The sequence below is a fragment of the Dromaius novaehollandiae genome, chromosome 1, assembly GCF_036370855.1.
Source record: "Dromaius novaehollandiae isolate bDroNov1 chromosome 1, bDroNov1.hap1, whole genome shotgun sequence".
NCBI classification, from domain to species: domain Eukaryota; kingdom Metazoa; phylum Chordata; class Aves; order Casuariiformes; family Dromaiidae; genus Dromaius; species Dromaius novaehollandiae.
This window is the reverse complement of record NC_088098.1, coordinates 29,537,097-29,560,205: the sequence shown is the minus strand read 5'-3', so window position 1 is coordinate 29,560,205 and position 23,109 is coordinate 29,537,097.

The following is a 23,109-nucleotide window of genomic DNA, read 5'->3' as shown; positions in this document are numbered from 1 at the left end:
TAGAAAGTAGACTAATCGTCCACTTGTGTCCCCCATCAGTGGCAATTATTTTTTATGGTCATTGATGGGAATTAGAGAACTGATGCTCTTCGATCAACAGCTTCAGGGCAACACAACCAAACCAAAATTAAATAAAGGACTGATAGAAATCACCTCTGTGGATGCAGAAAAGGAAAGTGCAGAAGGTACAGCTTAGCTATGAATGTCGTGTCCTGGCCCCGACTCCCTGATCAAAGGCATTCCAAAACAAGCGCTAAGTGTTTGCGAGCTGCCAAAGAATTTGGGTGCAGTATTAGGAAGAAGATGAAGAACAGATTACACTTCACTAACAACTACTCCCCAGTTTGATGAGGATGGATTTAAAAATAGCTGGAAAGATATACAAGCCTGTCACACATCCCCAGGATCCTAAAGAATGGAAGTGTAGGGTATATTGTGCCATAACCCTGTGAGTTACTGTTTAAAGGAAAGACAATAAACACGGTGCTGCAGGGGGAAACAGGAGAGAGAATGAGGAAAGAAGTGATGAACTAAACAGAAAGGATTAGAAGAGAACCATGATGTAAAGGCAGCTTTGAAACTGGGAATCTCCTGCTCTGAAACTAAAAACACATTGCCAGAAAGTCACATTTCAAGAATGAATGACTTTTGGCACCTCTTTCCCTCACTGACTCCAAGAAAGGAGCGGACAAAAACATCAAAATGCAGATAGAGCTTTCATATTTGTCGTGAACAGAAGTCTTGTTTCTCAAGTGCAAAACATGGTACCCGCACCTTTCACACAGCAGAGTTACAACTTCCTTCAGGCATCCCCACCTCCGTGCCTACCCATCGCTGGAGAATGGAAACAAGCTCTCTAAAAGAAAACAGCAAACTCTGCATGACTTGTTTGCAACAGCATCTGGTGTCTTGGAAACTGCTTCTTCAGCCCATTCTCTTGGCTGCTTTGGAGATGTAGCTATGTCCAAGTGCAATATGGCTAGGCTTCCTTCCCAGATCCTATCTGTACTGGCCCATGGAGTTTCTGCGTCCAAAGTATTGGAGGTAGAGAGAGAAACTGCTAAGAACGTATATGTGATTGGAACAGACTTGTACCAGATGGCCATTCAAAATAGCAGTCAGGAGAAAAGTGTCACACTGAGCAGATGCAAGTCTTATCCTTGAGAAAAGACTTCCCAGCTGCCATTTTCCTCTGACTCATCTTTTAGAACAACTCTGTTCATTTTAATCAGAGCCAGTGTTGAGTCACAGATGCCGCATGTCAGACTAGTTCACTGGGGCCCCTTCACGGCTGCGGTGAGGAGACTGTTTTAGGCAATAAAACTTTTTCCCTTAGTATGCAAAAAGTCTCAACTTTCTCTTCTTTTCAGTGACAAGATGACCAAACAGTAGCACAGCTTTTGAAGCACGAACGCACATACAGACCAAAACATAGAAAAAAGAGGCTGTAAAAAAGAGAACCCCCTTGATTTTAAGGAATATTGGTTCAGTCTTACATTAAATCAGAACTTTAGCATTCTACGCTTAATGTTAAAAGTTATTTTAAACTTGAAATGGCTGAGATCTTTATAGACTTAATTACATGAAACAAAAAATTCCTCTGAGTGCCTGCACCTGTATGAAATGTTCTTTCGATTTTTCTGCTCTTGAGAAAGCTTTTCTCCTTGATATTTCAAATGCTGCCTTTTTCACTACTTAAGCCATGATTTCTTTTTACTAAAACCAGATAATATAATAAAATGTTGTGAAAGGTAGAAATAGAAGTGGAGGAGTTTTTTTCATTTCCTGCTAATTTCCTCAGCAAATTCTGAAAGGTTTATAGCCATTTCATCAAAAGCCAGTGCTGTCTACATGTTCTATTTTGGTCTTCTTTCAGTTCCCCAAATAAAAAGCTAAAGGCCCTCATCAATATCTTTCCTCCCCAGCCAGGGAACATATGAAAGCAGCCCCATCAATCCTCTTTCTAAGCCCCCTTGACCGCTGCCGCGAAGAAACACATTTCAGTTTCTGCCTTAGGCCAGCCACCCTACAAACACTTGATGTTTTCTCACTGCAGCTTTTGGATTCTCCCTTTCTACGCATTCCTGCTATTCTCCTGCAGTTCTTCCTATCAGTTCCTACTGTTTTATTGAGGCAGGAGATTTCATTTGCCATTTTCCCACCATAGGGTTTTAACTACTTTCATGTCTAAAAAAATGTTTTCACCAAATAATACACTTTACGCTACTTAAAATTAAGGATTTGGCCCAACATTGTTCACTCATTGGCCAATGCTTTCATTAGAGTCCATTAAATCTGGAGGAAGCCAGGAGGCATTTATGTTTCTCCAGAGATGCCATGCTCCCAAGATTCCCCAAGTTAATTATTCATCATAGAGACTTTTCCAGGGTGCCAAAAAATAGATAAAAAACAACAGAACAAGAAAGGTGGCTTCATAAAGCCTCAACAGCCCATACAGGGATAAAACTCTTTGTTCCATTTTTATTAATTTGATGTATTTTTCCATGACAGTGGACCAAGTTATGCAATGAGAGGAAGACTGTCAGCATTTTAATTTCTGTGCTGCTTCATTGCCTTGATTCTTTGGCATCTCTGAGTAAACCTGCATTATTTTCATACATGGAGAAAACATCCTGCTTGTAGGTGGTCAAACACCTGCTTCCCAAGCTAGAAAGGCAGCAGCTGTTGTCCTTAGCGTGCCCGATTTGAGGAAGGTAGGATGTTGCCTACATATTTTCACAATGCCATTTGTGAGACAATGTTTGTGGCTTGCTACCAAGTGAATTATTGTCTTTGACAGGAGATAAAAAATTTTAATACAAGACTTTGACAGGAATACTCTAGAGGAGTTTTTTGAAACACAGGCTGAGAAAGTCAATTGCTTTGCATGACTGAATAAATTCTGTTCCCAGAGCTCTTTTGCTGCCCTCCAGAACAGGAAGTCAAGAAGCCTGTGCACATAGCTGTGAGTACGTCCAGGTTCTTCCATCCTCAGAGAATGGTTCTACTATACTGTAGGTATTCCATATTTCCGATGAAAATTCAATGTATTTGGATGTCAAGATGTTTGGAACCTGTAAAAAGCCTCATCTGGAAGCAATGTATATGCTTTAGTTCTTTGTAGAAAATACTTAATTCTATTTTTTCGGGAACCCTCTTTCTCTTGGAACAAGTCATCTGCTTAAAATTAGGCATGTACTTGTTTGTCTTGCTGACTCGAGGCCATACAATATACAGGTCTCTGATGCTAAGTAATTTATGTGCTTGCATAAATCCGTGAGAAGCCAACAGGGGACAGACTGGATACAACAGTTTCACATATGCATTCTTCTTTTCTGGTCAAAAGAGCATGGAAATGAGCTCATACTTCATGCCTTTGAAAGTCCCTTCCTTTTTCTGCCATCTCTGGAAAGCTTATTGGATTATGATTATTTCCAAGGCTTTTAGAAAATCATTTACAAACCTCAACTTAAAAAACTGTGGGCTTTGCTGTCTTCTCCAGCTTTTTGGATCAAAGTTAAAGAGGTGATCAGGATCTACTACAGTTCCTCCCCTCCTTTCATTTCTCTGAAAGACCTAAGTATTTGAAGACTGTGCAAACCTGAAGAAGTCCTAGTCCCGTAAGAGGGTCAAAGATTAACAAGAAAGCCCTGTTTCCTGCCCCAACCAGCAGAACTGATTCTGTAAAGGAAGTGTTGCAGGAATGTGGCTGCATGGTTGCAAATCCCTTTGAGACCCAAAGTGGAGTGTGCTGAACTAAGGTGCTCTTAGAAACACCTACTTTTGGGTTTCTTGTGCTGTGGAAGGGTGTTTATATTGAAAGCAGCTGAGCTAGCTTGTTCTTTAAGCATATATCATGAGCTTTTCATACGTATATGGAAAGTGCAAGCACATCTCACATCCTCAAAAATCACAGAAAAGTCAAAATGCGATAAAAAAGGGTAACGAAATAAATGTGGATGAGTCCAGGCTGATTTCCAATCCTAATCAGGTTATCTGCAGCACACCAATGTTTAGGGATTATACTGAGGAAAAGCAGAGACATGTTGCTAGGTGAAGCACACACTGATGTATAGTCCTCTCTGAGGACTATTTGCCAGAATGCATTCAACAGATACATAGTTTTAATAAATCATCCCACTGCCATACCATTGAGATCCATAAAGCCCATGCAGAGAGCTGACACTGGTCATAAGGGACACAGAGGGGAGCTGGCGAAACCGCGGTCGCACAGGGCTGGGAGGAGAACCAAACTGCATCCTTGGTCGGTGGGAAGGCAGTGCGAGGTACGGGCTCTGCTGATTTTCAAAACTTATTAAACCCTTCACTTCTAATTCACTTCTCTTTTCCACCACGCTTTCAAACTGTAGAGACCATTCATGCACATTTAAAGATCTTCCTGTGAACTGCATGTTATTTAATTCCTGAATCATGTGTGAAAGCTGAAGGAGTAAGAACAAGACAGAACCTCTCAACCCTTTTTAATTTAGAGTTCTGGTTCAGAATTGTTGCTAAAACCGGAGATAACTGAAAACATCACAAGATTTATGAATAGGATACAATTTGTAATACCAACCAGAACCAGAACTGACCAAATTTCACTGGATTTTTCCAGCTAAAATGATAGTCAAGCATGTGAAATGAAGAAAGGCAGCTAGTGAATGATCCTTTTTTTCCCCTGTGAGCCCCTTTAACACACGGGGTAGGCTATGTGTGATACTGATACGTTAATGCCTTATATGTGCCTCAAGTCATGAACAGAGCCTCTAATATGGCAGGCAGGAGGAACATCTGAACAAGACTGACATCTGACCAGACCACAATATTTGACTTTTATGAGTGCAAGCAGAACAGTCAATCCTCTCTATCCTTGTTTTAATAGTTTCCTTAAAGTCTGGGAAACTACAGGGAAAGTAAACAACAAGGTAATTAGAACATGTATTGCTTACTTCATCATTACGGGTGGCTGAGAGTTTTTGGACAGAATATTTTTCCTTTAGGAAGTGCCTGTGCTTTGAAAAGGAAAATGTCTGTGGGAAATCATCATTTTTCACAAATTACTTCTTTCCAACATCTATTTAAAAATTCATCAGAATGTCCAATTTCAACATTTTTAATACAGAAATCTATGTTTGGTTCAGATAATATTTCAGTACTTCAAGCTAATTTTAGTAAAAAAGAACAGTAAACAAAAGGCAGAATCTAAATGAAAGGCTGAAAAATGTTGACATAGAATGTTTTAATTGACAAGCCAGCATCTTCTAGCTTATTTAATGGATTGTTGGAACGAACATGTGTAAGAGTTTTATTTTTCATCCTGATTCAAGCTAAGAATTTCTTTCAAATGTCTAGTCTCCCAAGAAAAAAGAATGAATTTCCTGATCGGCTCTATTTCTCATGAACCTTAATTTAACAAATGTACGATACACTGCATTCTGTCAGCAGAACACAGTGAGAATATACAGTGGTAGAAATGAACTCCATCTTCCATTTTGAATTATCTTAAGCAGCACTGTTAATATAATAGGCTTGTGGGCATATATTATACAATGACATGAGACCTAACCTTTCCTTTTCAAGCAGTTTCTCATTTCCTGACTTCAACAAACATAAGAGAATATCACATGTTAAAAGAATGCTGTGAAAAGTATATTGAATCATCTGGCAATATTTAAACCATGAGATGACATTTTATTTTGCTTATTCTACATGGAAATTCCTAACATTAGCTCTTACTCAAATATATCAATCCAGGCTCTGCTGTTTCTTTTCATACATTCTTTATTCCCCTCTTCTTGTTCTTGTTACATCTTTTTATCTCTTAGCTGGAATATTTCATTTCTATGGATGCCTAGTAGGAGAGAAACACCCAAAATCTGAGCTTTTAGTTTGTGCTTCTGGAGAACTGAATACAGAAACATCTAATAGTAATTTTTTTTCTGGGTGCTTAGACCATTTTAGAGTCATAGCTAATCAATAGCGTGTTAACAAGGGCTCCATGGCTGTCTTAATACTTCAGGGATGTTCTAAGGGAACCTTCAACAGACAACTGTCAAACTAATGACACAACGCATAGCTAAATCAATTGATTTCTGGCAAAGTGGCCACTATGCTCGGGAGACTTCATCTAAAAATAAGGTGCTCTCTAGCCCAGATTACTCATACTCCTAAAGCTGACCATTCTCCTAAGAGCTTTCTTGGAGAAGGTCCAGAGCTCTCAACACCTTGAAGAGCTGAGCCTCAAACATTCAGCTATTTCCCAGAAGAGGCAGCACTTAGTAATAGCTATAAAAGAAACAATTCAGGAAAAAAGTATGTGACAGGACAAAAAGAAAAGAAAATTAACAAATCAAAATAATATGTCAGCTGCTTGCCTCCAGAGGCAGGTAAACAACGTGTTACAGCCTGCAAGTAGCAACTGATTGTGGCCATTTGAATCAAAGGAAAATGGCTTTGCTTTTAGCAACACAGGTCTTATGACACAACATATTTTTTCATGGATCTGAAACCCAGAAAAGACTATTAGATCTTCTAGTTTTACTTCCTTCATAGCGCAGGCCATTAAAATTCATGCTTCTCGTTACATTTAGTAATGACTTGTATGTTGGCAAAAGCAATACGTTCTCCAGAAGCACATCCAGTCTTAGTCTGAAAACTTCAGGAGAAGAAGTTGGTCTCTTGGCCCTTATAGACTTGTTACAGTCCAACCATTTCAGCAAAGGTTTACTAGCCCACATGCACTCAAAAACCAACATTGTTATTTAGTGACACGTAATTATACACGACAGTCTGTGATTCATTGCTTACTTCAAGTGTTCCCAAATGTATCTTGGTTACAAGCCACCACTGATGATGACAGCAGCTCCCAGCTGGATGGGACACTCTGGCAATGTTCATGTGCTACTTCACTCTAGGGCACACAATGCAATTTGGAAGACCCAACCTAGCTGAACATTAGTTTGTGGCAGCTACAGTGCCTTGGTCCATCATTTCTGCCTAAAGAAAGAGGTAGAGATATTTGAGCACCACAGAAAACTTCTGTTTATCTCAGAAGGTTTGATTTCAAATTCTCCTTAGTCACAATGGAAATTACTTTCTATTCCAGCTGACTCCATGGATAACACCTTAGGGTTATACTTACTGATGGAAGAGGAGGAATATGAGATTAAAGCATTACATATGGTATTAGGAAGGTCAAGGCACCATGACCTTACTGCACTCCTCGGAGTTGTTGCCAGTGCACTTCGGGAATGCTCTGGTACATATGAAAAAATACATTTCTTTTTTTTTTTTTGAGTGTAAGAGTCGTAATGATTAATTTACATCAAAATACAGGAAAAAGAACAGTTCACAGAACAAGACATAACCATAGTTATCCTACAGGGGAACTTCATTACGATCTTGTATGTAAGCTTCCTGAAAGGAACTTATGTAGCTTCATTTTGCTAATAGTCTATAATAATTCCTAAACTTATTAAAGATATGAAAAGGCTCTCTGTTTCTTTCTAGGATATATAAAACAGAAGGTTCAAAACATTTGTTCGTTGGCTTATGAATAGTCCTTATATAAGATGTATAACCATGTCCAATTTTTTATTAGAGAGAGTTTTTCTTATTATTTTTTTAAGAAAATGGGAATTGATTAAATCGCATCTATTAATGTGCACTTTTAATCTTGAGGATGTACAACTCCTTGCAATTGGAGTAGAAAGACTGCTTGGTGAAAACATAGAGGAAAATAATTCTCAACAAACTCCTTGGACTAGACCACTGGTTTCTGTTCCATACAAAGCCCTTGAAAATATTATTACATGGCATGCACTTCCAAGTCACCCCCCAATCTGAGATTATGTTCCACTCATCCCACTTTTTTACAATAACACCAATTCTGAGTTTCTCCCACTATTTAATAAATGATCATGAGATCTATACATATGAAAGATGAAATTTTAAATGGCAAATGGAAACAATGGCTGCAGCAAAAGAAGTCCAGGGCCCAGGGGAATTTTCCTGAAAGTTGAACAAGAGGTTTCATTGTTCCTATGTGGCACGTTTCAGAAAAAAAAGTCAAGGAAAAAGTCATTTTGCTCTCGGAGAGCAACTGCAGGCTTTTCAAAGAGCAAAAGGAAGGCAATATGGAAGAAAAAGAAATTAACTTGATTAATACAAGGCACAGTTAACATTTTGCTCACAAACAAGAACTGATTAGTCTCAAAGCCCAGTCTTCTCTGAAGCTGAGCTCTTACCAAATTACAAGGGGTGCTTTGCATTTTGCAGCAGTTACATTGCCCCTTTCAGTAGTAAAAATAAAGTTGGAGGGTTAGGTAACCCTGCCTGACTTTCAGTCATCCTAGTAACAACTACACAACAACCACATAGTGTCTGTGATACATCCAATAGATGCCAGACGAATTATATCCAAGGCTTTTCCAAAACAAAAGAAAATCTTTAAAGAAATTTTATTATCTATAAACAGTTGTGAGACAGATAGCAATTTAAGGAAGATAAGCAACTTAAGAAAGAGTGGAAATTATGAATTCATGTCCAAAATTAAAATAGCTTTTAATAGCTTTGCCCTTAAAGAGGAATTAATGAATGCTCTTTCACATTTTAATATAAAGCCAGACTTTGGCAGATGTGAGATAGACTGCTATGTACAACATAAACAGTATTTGGTCTTTTATCCTTTCTGCGTAGAGCGTATGTCTATGTACTTGAACAAAAGATCATTTCTAACTCAGAGGAGAATGTAAACAATCCCGGCCACAAACAGGATTTCAGAAGGCCGCAGGGATACCTGGGCAACGTTCCTACTTAATCCTAGAAGCCTAGCTAACGGGCAAGCTGGGAGGACTGTGCAGTTAAAGCTGCGAAGGTTTTACGTGCTGAGCTAGGTGTCTGCTCCCTCTGCACTTCTCAGCTTCTGAGGGCCTTCTATAGAAAGCAGATTTTCAAGAGTGCTGCACAGGGTCCTCTGCAGAGGTAGTTTCCACACCAGAGCATTTCTTTGGTCTCTACAGTTGCAAAAGAAACCTTCATGATATGAACATGACAGCAAGCCTGGGACAGAATTTGGCCCAAAAAGCAGGATTTATCTGCTGTGTTTGCTTTTGTGCAGGCTGAGGACTGCCAGCCCCTGCAGAGCAGAGCACTTCGAGCTGGTATCTAGGAGACTGTCTCCAACACACTAAAAATACTTCCCATAAGCTGGTCAGTGACATCTTATTTGCAAGTGAGGGGGTAGATCTTGGATCTTCTTGAATTCTGAATTGAGCAGGAGCATGGAGCCTGCCTCTCACAGAGCCTAACCAGCTAATAAGGGTGCATATTAGTGTGTTCACAGTGTCCTGCCACAGCAGCTGGTTATTCCTGTGTCTCTACAGAGCCTGCCTCCCACAAACGTACTGCTGATCGAAATTCATATGGGTGATTGGTGGCACCTCACCCCTGTGAGAGGCCATGTCTACCGCCAACTTCCAGCTGAGCGGGATGGGGGAAACGGCTCCCTCTCTGTGGGCACATAGCAGGGCTCCCACGCACCCCTCCCTTCGGGGATGATGGGTGTGTGGGATAGGATCTCAGGGTCACATCCTCATGCGCAAAACTCACTAGGTGCCAACAAACATTTTCCCAAAGCACCATCTTTGTCCTTCACAAAATCAGTTCCCCAATCCCCTTTATGTACTCTAAGTCACACGGGTTGAACAGCTGGAGTCCAGAAAGGACACAGCCCCTAGGTTAGCAAATGCTACCAGTCTGCAGGCAATGCAGGGCTTTTGTCACCCAGTGAGTGGGCTGGAAATAGTGCCCTGGGGTGTGCTGTGGCAGTCATGTCTCAGATTTCCAGATGAAAGTATAAAGGTTTGTAGCTGATTTTCCTTTTCAGACTGACTTGAGCAATGTGGTATGGTGCTGAGCGGGACTGTGTGTGGTCAGGAGTGGGAGGATGGGTTCATTTGGGTCATCAGCCAGTGAGATGTGTGTTGCATACACCGAAAATCCAACTCTGGGATGAAAAGTATGTTAATGCATATGCCAGAAGAGAGAGGTCATTTATTACCAATTATCCTTTTAGTGCTGCTCCGCACATTGTGCCAAGCTAAAGGTGAAACCTACAGTAAACAATTATGGGATTCTGCACAGAGATTTCACTGTGTCCAGTTTCTGCAGATATCTGTTGCCATTCCTAAATCTCCATCCACATCCTGAACACACACATTTGCCACACAGCAATATTTGTCTTTCGGAACTGTGCTTTCGCAGTACAGGAGGAGCCCTGGGCAGAGGAGCTACGCGCAGCAGTGTGTGCCATAACCACAAAGGTACCTTTGATGAACTGAATCTCTGGCGTTTGCACATTTCTGATTAAACTTTAGTTAGAAAGAAAATTAGAGCAAAAATTTTAGCTAGAAAAATCTATACCTCATATGTAACATTAGTATCCATGGAGATACAGCATAAAAAGCTATTCTAGTGCTGCTTTATGACATTTTTGTTCAAAACAGCAGAGATGAACAAGTACTAATACTTGTTTAGTTGCTTTGAAATGACAAGATTAATGTACCACATTATTCCTTGCACATGGACATATACAGCCACAAGATCGCTTTCCCCTCCTTCTCTGTCTTAAGAATTTTTTCTGTGCTTAATGTTCATTTGTATTAGTATCAATAATTCTTAATATGTCACCTTGCAGTAATCAATGGAAGTTTAACATCAATCGGTTTCAGCATTTCAGCTATTGTTGCACTATGGAATGATCTTGGCAGCATTTGAGTGGGATCTTAGTTTTCAGGAGCAGAAAAAACAGGTTGGCAAAGAGGGAGTAGGTAATGCAGCACCAGGTAATTATTTAGAACGTCACAGATTGCATGTGTGTTTGAGACACGGCACTGAAACAAGGGAGGGGCCTACCTAGTGTTGTCACTCCCTTTATATTTCCTCTAATATCCTGATCCCAAGCTGTTAGTCATAAGAAGAGCTTTATTAAAGTTACTAAAGATAATAAAGGAAAAATAAAAACAATGACCTGATAGAGCTGGAGCTGGCAGAAGTTTGAAAAGCCTGCCTGTTGTTTTCCCTTTAAAAACTTGGCAGGCGTGTAGGGTGCTCAAACTCGCTCCTGCAGTCTAGTTGTCATTCCCTACCCGTGTTGGTTACCTTTACAATAAACCAGGGATAGTCCAGAGATTTTTTATGAGTTTCATAAAATGTGTTACACAATCAGGAGACAAAACATATACAGAATACATTAACTCTGTAGACAGTTTTGTAGACAGCAGCTCCCCCAGACAACCACATTACTGTTTAAAGTAAATGGTATCATCTGTTAATCAGATATCCTGTTTAATCAAGACTGCAGGCCACATCCTGAGCCGCCTCCGTTGTGCAGAGCATGCTGAGTGGCACCAACTTTGTGGATTGTTTCTCCCCAACGTACTGATAAATACCTGTTTTGATATTTTTTTCTGATGTACTCAAAGGCTCCATCTAGCCAAGATAAAGCTGTGTTTAAAAACATCTTCGCTCTTCTCATAGACTTTCAGTGCCTGTGATCTCTCATATCAAATCAAATTTAAAAGGATAGTTGAAAATGTTTCTCAGATTTCTCTGTCTTTGTATTGTGGGTTAATGGAAAAGGACTCTGTTGTCCTCAGAAAGCACATTTGAATGGTGTGTGAAAATCTAACCAGTTGGCATGTTCAGCCAGATTTGCCAGGGCGACAGTAATAGATCCTTACACCCTTACCATCAGTGTTGAACTCAGTAGTCCTGCTTGTGTGGTCAGGTCGACCAAGTTCAACACCCTCTATAAAAACTTGTTGTCAGCTTTGTGTTTGCACAGCTGCTAATGGTTTGTTCTCCAGCCTTTTGGGGGTCTGGTGCTTTTTGCTGATGAGCTGTGAGTATTAGCACCCTGTCTTCATTTGGGAGTGTGGAAGGATGCTAGTTGCACATTCCTGCGAATACACTTGCCTGCTGGGCAGCACGCAGCTGCCTGCTACGCAGCCATTGTCAATAATACAGCTATAGGTATGTCATAAAATCTGAAGGATCAGGTAGGATTCTTGCACAAGTTGAACTGGGGAACATAGATGCAGAACAACAGCTTGTCCAAATGTTCAAACCATGTTTTCCACCAAAGTTCTTCTTCACTCATTTGTGCACTCCATAGTATACCTCGTATACATGAAAGGGTAATTTAATGCATAGTGTATAATAATATTTATGGAATAAATATCATCAAAATACATTAATGTATGGAAAATATTGTTTTCCGTATGTTGCTGATTCCCTTTCTCACTTCTAAATTATGCATATATGTTTCTTACAGTCTCTCTTTCTGCTTTTTAATTTGAGTCCTTCCCATGCTTATGTTGTTTTCTCCTTCCCTTTCAGTGCTATTCTCTAATGTCCAGCTGTAACACAGTTCTACTAATCCTCCTCTTCCCAAATCCTTATGGGTAGGGGTTTCGAACTTTGTCATTAGGAAACCTGAGGATTCTCTGTGCTTCCTCAGTCACGATTATGAAAATCTCTGAAGCTGGCTGAGATGGACCCATCCCAAACAGTCGAAGGAGAACTGTCTGTCACTCTGAGCTTGAAAACCTATTACATATTGAAAAGTTAGTTATCTTTTCTACAGTCAAAAACCCGTAAATATTATCTGCTTAAAGAAGCAAAGCCAAGGTTGATTCACTGCAACTCTGTTACAGACTGGGTGATATGTTTTGTGGGAGTGCAGGGTTTGCACATCCTTAGTAAGTCACACATCCTAAGTAAAATCTTTCTGTACAAATACTGCCTTGCAACCTTAAACACAAAAGCAGTTTCACTATGACATACAGCACATATTTTTCAGTGTAATTCCAGAAATATATAGTGTCAGCCAAGCCTCAAAGGAAGAGTAAGGGGCAGATGGCTTTAGATGATTGTCATCTTTACCCAGTTAGATAACATAATTATATAACAGCTGCAGCTGAACAGTATTCAGGACAGCTAATACCTTGCAGTAGTTTAGGACAATGGTTTACTAGGGATTGACTTAATTCACATCATCCTATGCTTAAGAAATCCACCTGCCCTGAGTACCAAATTTTTTCAATCATTTTTTCCTAGATTTTCTCTACCTCAATGGAAGTCCATACACAAAGTAGAGATTTGTACATTGGATAATGTGAAAACAACTCAGTTGCACAAAATACACCATCTCCCAGCATAGTCCATTGGGACTAGTGGGAGCCAGGCAGGAGTTAAAGCAGACTGGAGAAAGGAAATAGGGGCACAGCATAGTCTCCCCTTTGCACTGGTCCTCAGGCCTGGGGCCAAATGTGGCTCTCATGGTGAGAGAGGCTGCACACCTATGTCTTGGAGGCATAGTGAAAAAAGGGATGCATTACACACTGTGACAGCCACAGTAAAGTGGTTTTGGCCATGACTGATTAGGAAAGGAACTGTGTCATTCGTTATCTTGAATAACTTGTTATCTCATGTATATTTTGTTTTAGCTCCTAAAGAAAACACTGCAGGTTGGCACATGGGCCGGAGGGCAGTTAGCTATCCTACTTCAAGCAGCTGCATCTTCTCCTAGTCTAATTTTAACTGAATCATTGTATGCATCTGTAATTGAAACCAGTCATTTTACTTTCAGGATACCCTACCTTGCCAGGACTGAACATCTGTGCTAATGACCCTTGAAATGATCTAAGTCTATGTAAAACCACCTTTTTGTGCTCTTGTATTCTCTTTTCACTATGTCTTCCCAGCAAAAAACACTGGTTTCAAATCTCTAACCTTGCTCAGAAATATCTCAAACAACGCATAGTTTCTGGATTCATATGGCTCATCTTTTTGCCAAGTATTTTTATTCCAAACCCATCCATTTCAATAAAGGAATATGACTAACACATACAGGTTACCTCCAACATCTGTCATATGAAAAATGAATTGATGAACTCACCCATATTTTTTTGCTTTTCTAATATACAAGCCAAGTTTCTGCTTTCAGACTAAGCAGAGATGTGCCAAATATCATTCAAACCTGTTCAGTGGTATGTGTACACAAAACTACACACTTTTTTTTCCAGACTCTATTCATAATGTTAAGTCATCAGCTTTAAAGCTTAGTTCATTGAAGCTCAGTTTCTCACCTGTTGCTTATAAGGAGACTGTCCCTTTGACATTAGAAAGAGATCTGAACCTGGACAAAAGGTTGCAGATGGCTCTATTAATGTTTGTAACAAAACATAACTGCATGACTTGGGTGTTCTTGGAATTAACATGATCCAGATCATCAACAACTTTTGCCTACAAAACAAGATTTCCAAAAACAATGCTTCATTTTAATTTTCATAGTGTGTGCAAAATACAGGAAAAAACCTAAAATGCACTGGTTACAAGATTTGCAAGCTTAGCTTTTTCATGTATGCCTTCTCCTGTCAATGTGTGATACAGGGCAAAGCACAGCTATTTGCACACTCACTGCATGGCAGCTTATGTCTTTAAAATTAGTCTTAGAATCGTATAATTATGATGTATTTTTCAGATGCTGAATTTGCAAAGTGGGCTAGAAAAAAATCATAAAAAGTGGCAAAAGTATAAGCAGAAAAATATTATGTAATTTGATTTTCCCTTCAAAATATTAAAGCTAATTAAAAATTGTGATAAAGATATTTTATTGGCAAAGAACATTTTATGCTATTGTATATTATATTCCCAAATAGAAATGTTTTCAAATAAAGCTAACAGCATTTAAATTATGAACTCGTAGAGACAGCAGGGAGTTTAAAAAAAGCAACACATTAAATCATATTTTCCATCTGAACTTTTAATCACAGATTTTAGCAGACAGAGCCCTTGTAGTTACAGTCTTGTTACCCTGAGAAACTCTCATTTTAGAAGTTAGAAAACCAACAGTGGTTCAATCAAAACACTGCTAAAGTACCAACATTAAAAAAAAAGGAGCTTTACTATCTTCACCACAGCAAGGAAAGGTTAGAAAAGCCCCAAGGAAAATACATGTTTATTCATAAATCCAAATTACATGAACTGAAACAATTAAGTGGTGCTTTAGAAGCACTAACTTCAATCCAAAGTGCTACAATGGTGTTTCACTGCAGATTCATTAGCTGGCACTATGCTTCGATTACTCTTATTTGGGGACCAACTTTAGTCAATTAAAAATGATGTATAGCCCTTCGTCTGAATTGCTGCTTGTTTTAGGGGCAGTGCATCCATCTAGAGTGTAATTTATCCACCTAGCTTTTGACAAGGAATTTTTTTTAAAAGTTCTATAATCTGATTGGCTGACATCAGGTGGGAAAGTTCAATAATTAAATGTGTATTGATTAGTAAAACCATGACTACATTTGTTGCACCCTGCTCTGCTACGGGTGGGGGTGGGAAATCCTTAGTATTATCTATTTGGACATCTTTCAGAACATGGAAGAGCACTCTGCCTTCCTGTGCTACCTAGTCATTGTTTGATAATTGAGATGGACAAGCATCTGCACACTAAAATTGAGTCTGAATTTTTCAGCAGAGGCTTTTTCTTTTCCACTCTATTCACCATTTCAGGCCAGTTAGATTTTCACAGGAAAAGGTTCTAGATATGTGATTTAGGCACTTAGAAATCTCTTCATGCATACACAACTGGCACTCTCTTGCTCTTTCATCTTGTTTTGTTTACTTTTTATTAATGATAACCAGAACCCTTAAACACAACTTTATTAAATAAATTTTAAGAGAAATGTGACAAATAAATAGAAAAGCAAGGAAATACAGTAGTGTTGATCCAGGATATATAATGGGTTTCTTGAAATATACATCTTCTTATAAAAGTCTCAGCCTTTATTTGTTCATTTCATTTGGACCATCTTTTCCTCAAATAGCTGCAATGTTACTCCAGCAGATAATAAATCACTGCATTTCTCCTGATTCTTAGTCTGGTCAAATGCATTCTTAGTCTGTTATTTATTCAACTATATTTATTTATATATCTATATATATATTTTTATACACACACACACACACAATATATCAACTATATTTGCTATTTACGCAACTATAACGATTAAATACATTCATTGCCCAGAATCATGGAACTGAAATTTCATCTTTGTTTATCACTAATGAAAATGCAGCAGTTAAAAGTAGACTGTAAAAATAGTGATTTGGTCTCTTTCTTCAGTTTGCAGAGCATAACCAGCAAGTTTGGGGTGATGTAAAGTGATGCACAAATAGCTTCTGAGCTGGATTCTCTCATATGCCATGTTTACTGTCACCAAGGGATTAGGTTACCAAAAAAAAAAAAAAAAAAAAAAAAAAGTGAAATTTGTAGCATTTCAACCACACATAGCATGCATGTCAGTGAAATGAAATGCCAGTGTATCCAGCAGTGATATGTCCCAGCTGAAAAGCCTTCTGTGACATGCATTTTACTTCTCTGAAAGCCATGCCAAATGTTGTAAAATGCTGAAACTCTTTTGATGCATTTAGCCAAGCTGTTCCTATTCAGCAGTGTTTTTAACACAAGACATTATGAAAAGCTAAACAAAATGCAGAAAGTTTTTTTACTGTATGCAAGTAGCTAATTGTTGCTGAGTTTGGTTCTTTTTGTATCTTTCCTGACTAGCTTCAGATGCCAAGTATACTGGAGATGCCCTAGATTTCTGAATATGTGTAATCCAGACACCGACTTTAAGAGCTAAAATTCCACAAGCAAGGTCACAAAGCCACAAAATGCTCCCAAGTGTTAGAGTTTGCATTTACATATGAGTTAGTTGAAATAGGGCTTTAATGACATCTATCTAAGCTCCTTGTTCGTACTTATCTGAGGAAGAAAAGGCATGCTTAATCCACCTTTCGAATGATGTAAAATGCACTAACGAAGTTTGTTCCAGAGCACTGGGAACAAGACTGTCAATATTTAGGGGTTAGACTGATTCGCATTTGATCAAATGACACTTGTCTCACTTATTTGGGTACATATTCATATTTGCATTTCTGGCAAATCTCCCTACAATGCGCTGAGAAGGGTTTGTCTATAAATGAATCATAGATTTTAGACTCTGTTCTTCAGAGTAGGAACCATAATTCCCTGAGGATTTGCAGTGGACTGTCTTTGAGCAAGAGACTGACTCAGACGATCAGGATTCTGTAATAAAAAAAAGCGATAAAAGAAAATTTACAGTGGTGACAGGATTTAGGAGTTCATTGGGAAGTGCGCAGCTTTGCATGCCAGGAAGTGCAGGCCAGTTCTATATGGCATAATACAGCGGGGATCTGGAGCAAGGATAAGCCAAGAGAAAGGAAGGGCGGTATCTCCCAGAGGTGCTTTAAAATAAGATCCTCAGAGCTGCAGATTTGTTACGGGAAGACGGAGGTTTTGATTGTATCACATCCAAGTCTGTTCGTGGTTTAGTTCCTCACTGTCAGTACTCAGGCACCAGTCATTCCTTCCTGGAGGAGGTGGTATTTCTCACCACCGCCGCGCAGTTCTCAAAGCAAGGGATGGGATTCAACCTCACACTGTAAATCACACACATAGGCAGCTCCCGTCACATACATGCTTTGGAAGATAACAGGACCCTGGCAGACGGTGCCGGCTTCCGGGAGCTCATCAGCCACCCTCCCCAGGCCAGTGCGGTGCTGCAATCAGGCTGCCGGTGAAATAGTCTGCATTAATGGTAATTAGCTGGGCTCAGTGCAGCAGAGGAAGAACGAAGCATGACTGAGAGTGCTGGGGTCAAGGCCAATTTCAGTTCTCATTTCAGCTTTTGCAGAGAGATTTGCACTGATGGCAGAGAGATTACGCAGGTGTAAAGGAGATGAGATTTTAGGTTGAATTATAGATATTATGATATATATATAAAATGTATATATTATATATATATATATTATAATACCATATGTGTAATCAATACAGGCTGTTTCTCTTCTCTCTACAAGTTTTGTGGCTATTTTCCTTTTGCTTACTTCAAGGGAATGTTTCCCGTCATGATGTTGTTTCAGACAGGAATTCCCTCATTTCTCCTTATCTGTCTCCAAACGATACTGAGGTGGCAGGAGGGGTCAGTCTGACATTTTTTAACATGAAACTTCTTGTTTTGATGACCTGCTCGCATTCTCTGCAAATTCTTTGCCACCAGAATAATCATCCATTCTGTTTACAGAATACGTGCCATCTGCGGATCCCAATGGGCTTTACAAGCATTTCCAAATTAAGCCTCCCAACACCCTTGCTAAGCACTGTTATCCTATGTCTCTGGAGGAACTTTGAAACAGAAAGAGATTAAATAAATTCTTCAAGGTCACATAGTAAGTGTGTGACAAAGCTGGGAAAAGAACATGAATTACTGTAACTCACCATCCTTTGTCTCCTTTAACTTCCGTCTTTTCATTGTTACTGCTATTAATAAACACAGGCATTATTATAGCACGTAAAATTTCCAATGAGGAGCAGAGGCCCTTTGCTCCAGGCATTGTAAAAACACAGATGAAAGGATGGCCTTTGTCTTGAAGAGCTTGAAATCCAAAAATAAGCCATTCAGTCCTGCATGTACCAGAATGATCCTGTCCAACCCTGAAATTTTCACTAGCCAATCACTCTACATTTTGAAAATGTAGCTGCGTGGAGAAAACTGCATGGCACTCCCATGTGTAAGAGGCACCATGCCAGGAAAATGAGTAAAGTGGCACTGAATTTCAGCTTACCCTTTTTTCAGTGTGCATCTTCCATCATCCCTGAAAAGTATGCCAAGCAAACAGGATTTTCCCCCCTTTCTTGCGAGCAGGGCTGAGAGGGAAAGTTAGTGATAGCATTGAAAGACATGTGAGAAGCATACACAGAACTAAGCAGGACTGTGCTTAAAATTCAAATCAATAGAAATCCCTGGAGCAGCCTGATCTAACGCCAATATTACAAGGTGCAGCACCACCACGTTCGGTTCTGGCTGCCTTTATAGATTGGCCACAGGTTCCCTTAGTTATGAAACACCTTCCAAACTTCAGACACGAGTGCAATGTGCTGACTTGTTGCCAGGTAGGTCGTGCATGTGACCATAGTGTCCAGCAAGTTCAAGAACCTGGCTTTATTTTTAAACTTATTTTTATTTAACGCTTTTAAAATGCAATAACAGTAATTTTCTGCTTCTTCAACTCCCCCTTTTTCTGAGCTACAAGCTAGAGGATCAGGCAGTAAGTACCTTCAGGCACTGAATTTACAGGGAAATTGTTACACTTTTCAGGTGGTTAAAGTCATTAACTCATACCTTATTACAGCAGCTGAGGCATGCAATAATCAGCCCTAAAAGTACTGCTCTTTAGGTCTTAATGGTCAATTAATTTCCTGGAATCCACATCAAGAAACAAAGGAATGAAACCACAATAAGAAGAGCTAGTGGAAGAGTTATTGCATTTCTTTTATTTTCTAATTTCGGTCTTGTTTTATTGGAATTATAAATACTTCAACAAAAACCTATGTAGGTCAAGGCTCACTCCTAGTCCAAATTGTTCATTCTTCTATTTCCGCTGAGTTGAATAGGATTAATTGCAGAGGACAGCCATGCTGGTCAGACCAAAAATCCATCTAGCCAAGCAAGTAGTTTCCAAAAGTGCCCATAGTGAATGCTCAGGGAAGTATAAGAATAGGGCAAGCAGAAAGCGATAGTTTCTCAGGATATCATCCCTGCTGACAAAGTTCAGGGTGCCTGTGAATCAGAGATGGTATCTTTTTAATCTCATAGCCCTCCACTGATATTTTTTCCATGAATCTGTCAAATCCTTTTTTGATTTGTCTATTGTCTATTGGAAGATCTGTAAACCAACTTTTCATGATATGAAGAGGTACATATTTTGGCTTGTTCTGGACTTGGCAACTGCTGGTTTCCTTTGATGTACTCTAGTTCTTATACTGGAAAAGACAATGGACAGTCAATTCACTCTCTGACAATTCATACTTTTGCAAGTATCTTCTTTAACATAATGGGCTATTTTTTAGCAAGATGTAACCAACAAATGGTTGATTCATTTTTGCTCCTCCTCATGACCTTCTCTTCATCTGTATATTATTGGGACACAACCTAGAAAAACTATGCGGTAATTGGCCGGTCTCCCAAGACAAATGTTTCTCCCTTTTAAAAGGTAACAAAATGCTGCTTTCAATGTAAAAACATTATATGCATTAAACAAAGGACAACATGCCCTCAGTGAGCATTTTGCACAGGTCTATGGAAGAGGTTTCATATTTGAAATACTTTCAGTGTCCGCTCTGCAGAAAACTTCTACAGGCAAGATATACTTCGAAGTAGTGCGGTCTCTGGACAAGGCTCAGCCTCCTTTACTGGAACAGCTACAGAAGAACATTATCAATGCAAGCTGCGGAAATAAACATGCATCTCTATACTCATGATCCAAGTCTAGTACCCCTGAATTTTTCTACAGCTTTTAAGGCCAGAGAGGGCCATTCTGATTCTACAGTCTGATCACATGCCTACCTTAAATAAGTATTTCTGTCATCAAACCCACATTTCATGTTAGAGATAAAAAGTACTCATGCTTATTGGGAATCTAAGAACACTCTTTCAGGTGCCAAAAATCTGCTGTTGAGAGAGACAGATACAATGTTCTGTTTGGTTAAAAAAAAAAAAAAAAAACCTAACTCAGAAGGAAAATGTAATATAGTCACAAAATTATTAAAACAAATGGAAAAGCAAGAAACTTGACAGCATCAAATATCATGGAACAGTGGGAAATGAATAAGACAGGAAACAGGACACGAGATAAAATCTATAGCAAAAAGAAATTAAGGACAAAACAGAATTTAAGTATAACTAAAATAAAAGAAATCCTAACAATAGTTTTAATATAAGAGGGCAGAAGCACTCAATAAATATTTCTGGCCTTGTGGCTGGAAAAACACAGATTTATATATATGATAAAATATTTTGCATACAAATTATAACCATCCATAAAGAGGATGTTTAGCAGCAGTTTCATAAAGAATCTATGAATAATGAAATAAAGATTTCATATCAACAAACCCAGAAAATTTCCATGTATGAGTTTTTAAAGAGCCAGACAAGGATCTCTGGAATATTTCCGATCGTTTATGGCAAATGTTGGAACTGCCAGTTATTGCAGAGGATTAAAAGAAACCTAACTCTGTGACAAGGCGCTGAAAGGGTGACCAGGCCCCCTGCGCACCCTGCCCCGAGCAGCCTGGTATCGAAGGTGATGGAACAGCTACTGCTGGATTCCATTAAAAGCAAATGTAAAAGGTAATAAAAGAAACGCCAGTCAACACGTGTTTATGAAAAACGCATTTTGCCAAACTAACCTGATATCATTTTCACGGGATGACAGGTTTGGCTCATTCTTTATACGTGTATGCATTACTTAATACCTAGGCAGTAATTAAAGGAACAATGTAGAAAAAGCGTTTATCGACAAAGCTGGCGGACAGAAGGGCTCGGAGAGCGGAGGGAGGGAGCCAACCTGCCGCTGACTCACATGATACACGGGTTTCCTGTGGACAGGAAGAATTTCGCTCCATCCAAGCGAAAAGTCATACATCTAAGAGCACAGAGTGGAGGCCACACTAACAGGAGGAAGCGGACCAGTCTGGCAAGATAAAACCGCGAAGGGCCTGGGGTCGATGGCAGCTGACGTGTATTGGGACGGCGGGGTTTGCGCCCTGATGGCTGGGCACACAGCGCGTTGCCAAAGGGCCTGGCTGGCGGAGGCGGGGAAGGCCGCCCGGCAAGGCAACGCGGCCATGGCACGCACGGCCGGAGGAGGCAGGGAGGGAGCAGGGGCAGGCAGCAGCCTGGGGAGTGGGCTGGGCACAGGGAGCACAGCGCTCGCAGCAGGGCCGGGCCTGGGGTGCCTCAGCCGAGCCCTGGCAGAGCCGGGGGGACACCAGGGGCCGTTTAAAGGCAGTTAGTGAGTTCAAAGGCTAGTATCAGAGGCAGAGGGAGGCAAAAGGCCCCCCTAGCCCCGTAGCAGGTGTCCTGCAGCCAAGGCCAGGCGCAAAGCAGGGAAGCAGAAGGCGGGTGACCAGCGGAGACGCCTTTCAAACTGGCGTTTGGTGCTCTTTCCCCCTCCCCCCGAAAGTCTGAATTTTCTCTGTCGAAAGCAACGTTTTGTTCCAGTTTACACAGAGAGTGTTATAATGAAACCGGAGAGCTCTGGAGACGAGGAGAGGCTTTTGGCATCCCTCGGCGTGCTTGCTGCAAGGGGTAGGCGAGGCGGGTCTGGCTGCCTTGGGCGCCAGCGCGGGTGGCCGCTGCCATCCCTGCTTGCGTAAAGCGCAACGCTGACTGGAGCATGGCAGGGCATTTGGGACAGGCACCTCCAAGGGTGAAGTTCGGCCACAGCAGGGCTGCCTGGAGGCAGGGAAACACCGAGCTTAACACTGAGGACCTGAGGCGCCTCCAGCCCAAGGAAACCGGCCTTGGCCGCCATTTCGGGGAGCGGCACCGCCAGGCCCCCAGGGATGAGCCAGGCGCGGGTGGGCAGCCTGCAGCCACCGCAATGAGATGACGACCCACCAGGTCAGGCAGCGTTAGCGTGTTTAATTATTGTATTTAACCGGTCTTAGCCGCAGCTCTGCGAAGTGGGAGTGGAAGGCAATATGAAAACTATACCTACAAATATGGTACCAGTTGCTCTGCAGTTTATTTCTTGTTTCTTTTTTAAGCATCCTATACGTGGCTTAGGTAATGAGCATAAGACTTAATATAGTTTCATCAAGGTTATGCTCTTTTGCTAATTTAACCCAGCATCTATCGTTTCATAACTGATCTTTGCACATTGTTAACAAATACGGTATAAACCCATCAACTCTGCTTTTGACCAGCTGTGAGAACATTTTGCGCATTTGACAATGAGCAGAGGAAGATGATATAATGAGATCCAGCCCAAGCAGTTTCTGAACATTTAATTTAGCAGTTACATTCCAAAATAAATGTATATTAGCACCTAAGCCATGCACTGTCCAGTGTTTATGTTGCACAATTGAAAACCTACTTTTCATTTTCTACCCAATACCAGATGACCAGTTTTAGCAAATTAATGGCTTAATATGTTCTGGAACATTCCCTCATTTTA